This window comes from Capsicum annuum, unplaced genomic scaffold (genome assembly GCF_002878395.1).
Source record: "Capsicum annuum cultivar UCD-10X-F1 unplaced genomic scaffold, UCD10Xv1.1 ctg3464, whole genome shotgun sequence".
In the NCBI taxonomy this organism is placed as follows: Eukaryota; Viridiplantae; Streptophyta; class Magnoliopsida; order Solanales; family Solanaceae; genus Capsicum; species Capsicum annuum.
In genome coordinates this window covers 1-4,337 of record NW_025841499.1, presented here as the reverse complement: position 1 = coordinate 4,337, position 4,337 = coordinate 1, and the positions used below count along the sequence as shown (strand labels likewise).

Genomic DNA, 4,337 nt, shown 5'->3' with positions numbered 1-4,337 from the left:
TATGATTTTTCCACAAAAATTTAAAAAAAAAAAAAAAAAAGCAACAACCCTTGTATTCTTTGATTTCTTGGAAATTAAAGTATCATGGAAACCATACAACGTACTGCTGTATATATATATATATATATATATTCATCAACTTCCAATTTCCTAAATCTCCAGTAATTATGTCTTTTCTGTTTCTATAATCTCTATGTACGTTGGTTGATTTTCTCATTTTCGGATGTGTATAATTAGAGGCTATGATGATGATGCTAATGATGTATTCGGATTCTGGGCTAACCGGATCGGGCATGAAGACTATCCGACCCGTATCTTGGCTTGGCAATTTTTTGCAGCCATGGCGTGGTTGACTCTCTGTGCCGTGATCTCTTTGCAGATCTGAGCCTCTAAATCTTGAGTTCTAGCTATATTTCATCAAATTCCCTCAAAAAGAAAACCCTAAGCTCCTATATCCAATTTCAAGAATCTTCAAAGTTCACCATTAATTCTGCAAATTTATTTAAGATTTCAAGTTACTAGTTCACAAACTCCAAGAACCATCATTCAAAGGCATGATTAACATCTCAAAAATAAGTATCGATCTAAAATTCATCAAATTCCCTCAAAAAGAAAACCCTAAGCTCCTACATCCAACTTCAAGAATCTTCAAAGTTCACCATTAATTCTGCAAATTTATTTAAGATTTCAAGTTACTAGTTCACAAACTCCAAGAACCATCATTCAAAGGCATGATTAACATCTCAAAAATAAGTATCGATCTAAAATTCATCATGTGAAGTTTTTCAATAAGAACTCTCTTTCATTCTTGTACCCAAAAATAATTTTCTTTACAAAGACAAAAACTTCAAAAGATGTCTATTAAAAAGTTAATACCGTCAATGCAAATATTAAAATGTAACATAAAATAATGAGTTTATCTTATAAGATAAAATGGTGAGTTTATTTTATAAAATGAATTTATTTTAAATGCACTGCATTACAAAGTAAGTTATGTCCCTTACCTCATCTTATTAATCTCTTATGCATTTTTCAATACCTAACAAACAAGTATGCAGTATAATATTATTAATCATTTTTATAGCTTACTAATTTGTCAAATATTGTTGTTATCATATTAACTTATTAAGCTTAACCTACGTTAAGTTAGTATTGTCATGCATGTGTAAAAAATTTGCCCTTTACTTGTATGCTCAAAACTAATTTTAATCTTTTTTCTGTATAGATATGGAATATCAATACTTTGTGCATCTAGGACCATCACAGTATGACGTATGTGCCACGCAAAATAAGCATTGGTTTGAAACTATTTGGAAAGGCACATTAAAAAGAGAAAAGGCATGTTTGGTAGTGCGGCGTGATGATAATGATTTTTGGCAACATGTCAGAAATCATTTGTTTCATCCTCGTCTTCTTAATTATTTTAATATTTATGGTTTTAGAGGCGTTATAGATATTGGATTTGTTCCCTGTGATTTTTTCTTTATCACTGCACTTGTTGAAAGGTGGTAACCAAAAACGTATATCTTTCACCTGAGAACGGGTGAAGCGATTATAACCTTACAAGATATGGAACTCATGTTTGTAATGGTCGTAGATGGAACTCCCATGCTTCATCCAGGTGCTGCTTAGATGTTGCCTATTAACAGGTAACAAATGTTTGTCGAATTAACAGGATGGATACCTGATCTAGACTTTTTTTTAAGGAAATAGAATTTTTTTAATGAGATTAGAGGAATATATGAAAAATTTAAATGAAATAACTGATGAAACTGAGGAGGAAGAGTTGCAACGAAGAGTTAGATAGTACCTTTTTTGGTTGTGTGGCGGAATAATATTTCACGATAAATTTATTCTTACTTTATCCATTTTAAAGTAAGAAATGAATAAGATTCAACAAATTTTTGAGTTATGAAGTTTAACAATTTTTTTGAGTTGATGCAAGAAATGAACCTCTGCTCACACTTTTTATATAGCAGCGAGAATTTTAAAGTTGTTACAAGGTAAATATGGGATCCTACCTTATAAGGTTAACGACTTCATTTACCTTGCAGTCTTACCCTTTGTAGACACTTACATATAGATAATAGATAAGGTAAACTCATCATTTTACCTTATAAGGTAAATTCACCATTTTACCTTACATTCTAACATTTGCAGTGACGGCGTTAACTTCTTAATAGACAAGGTAAATACCTGTGTTTACTTACCTTGTCCCTTTTGAAATTTTTCAGTATTGGGGTGCCTTTTTGAAATTTTAACTAAAAAAATTCGCCTTTTAGGCTCCGGACTCTCTAAATCTTGCTCTTTTCTTTTCAATTTATTTATCTATTTATTTTAATTCTTATTATATAGAATGACTCTTTAGTCAAGTCTTTCAAATGGTCGATTTAGTAAGCGTTTGATCATACATATTATTCACAATATTTCAAACGTATTTCAAAATACATGACTATTTAGTCAAGTCTTTCCAAACGCCATATTTAGTTAGCATTTGACTATACATATTTATTTGATCATTAAAATTTAAAACATATTTCAAAGTGCATCTTTAAAATTTTTAATTTTTTTTAGGTGTTTTTACTTCTTTTTTTTTTTTGCCTCAATTTGTCTTTTCACCTCGTAAAAAAGTACAATCAAACTCTAAAATATTTTTGAACAATAATCAAATATAATTCTAATTTTATTTTTCAAGTTTAAAAATATTGAATAAAATGAATATGTTTTTGATTTTTTTCTAGAGAAAATGGTCAAAAAAGTCCTAACCTTTGTCCCAAATTTCAACTACACACTTACACTTACGGGGTTCCTATGATCCCTGAACGTTTTAAAAATAGAATTATTACACCCCTAAAGACTTATGTAGCAAAGAAAGTGTATCTCACTCTCTCTGAGAGAGTGAGTAGTCCGAAAATCTTAAAAAAATATTTTTTACATTTCTTTTTAATTTTATTTTTTCTTTTTCTTCATCACCATCCCAAAATACTCTCATAAAAAGTTTCAACAGCTCTTCAATGGCTACTCTAACCAATCTCTTTATCTTCCTCATCTCTATTATCTTCCAAACAAGCAACATTTGTTCTCTGCCTTTCCATCTTTACCATTTTTCTTAGTGACAAAACATCAAACAGTTTATTTTCATCATTACACTCTTCTTCGAACTCTTCCTTCTCATCATCCAATTCCAATAAACCACCATTTTTTTCCTCTTCTAAGTTCGAATTCATCAATAACCCAGTCTTACAAGACTTCAACTTTTCACTACATTTTCCATCAAATCATTTTTGGAACAACACCCATTTCTCAATTCACTTGATTTCCCACAAAAATCACAAAAAAATAGACAATTTTTACAATACCAACTAAATTACAAAACTCTCAATCTCAAATTAAACAACAACAACAACTCCAAAACTTTATACAACTGTCCAAGCTACCCAAACGCCAAAAACTCAAATCCCAAATCAGCACTCAAACTCAAATACTTCAGGGATTCAACACAATCCATGAAAATAAAATTCAAAAATCTCTTATTGAATTCAAAAACAGAACACAAAATGAACAAGAAATATAAAAGACGAATAATCTGATGCGAGTATTAATGTTTTATATGGCACTGTTTCAAAATACAGAAATTTAAGTACAAAAAACTAACAATGAACAATACTTCTTTTTTAGTTTCTAAAAAACGAAAATTGTTGATTTTTCACAGTATCCATTGGAGCTCCGCCGATCGGAGCTCCGAGAGACGACCGTAGATTGAGGGGCCAAAAGTTAGAGAGAAGATAGAAGGTATATTAGCTTATTAAAAATGTAGAGAAAGAGAATATATATATATATATATATGCATAAAAGAATAATAATTAATTTTTTTTTAATATAAAAATATAATATTACGTGAAAATTACGTGGCATGACATGGCAAGTGCGTGTTGCTCACTTTCTATTACACATCTGGGTGTGAGTTTTGGGGGAGGTGGGTAACAATTCTATTTTTAAAATGTTCGACCCCCGCAAAGTATAAGTGTAGTTGAGATTTGGGGCAAAGATTGGGCGCTCTTTTGGCCATTTCTTTTTTTTTTCTACTATATAGAAAGGAGAGTTGAGGACAACCAAGGATATTTTTGAAATTTCAAATATGTTTTAATAATTAAGGATATATTTGGCATTACATATCTATTTTATTATTATAATAATTGTACACAAATATCTTCTCATGCTTCTACTTTCCTACCACATGTGATGTGAATATCTATTCATGTGTCTATGGTTTGAACCACATACACATTACAATATATTTTTATATTTATTTCATTGTATGTAATAAATGTCAAAAA

The 4,337-nt window shown here is 30.0% G+C and overlaps 1 pseudogene; it reads right to left on the bottom strand.

Annotated features, from left to right (window-relative positions):
• Positions 1–3,012: 3,012 nt before the first annotated feature.
• On the bottom strand, positions 3,013–3,586 carry LOC124891372 (annotated as a pseudogene).
• Positions 3,587–4,337: the final 751 nt, after the last annotated feature.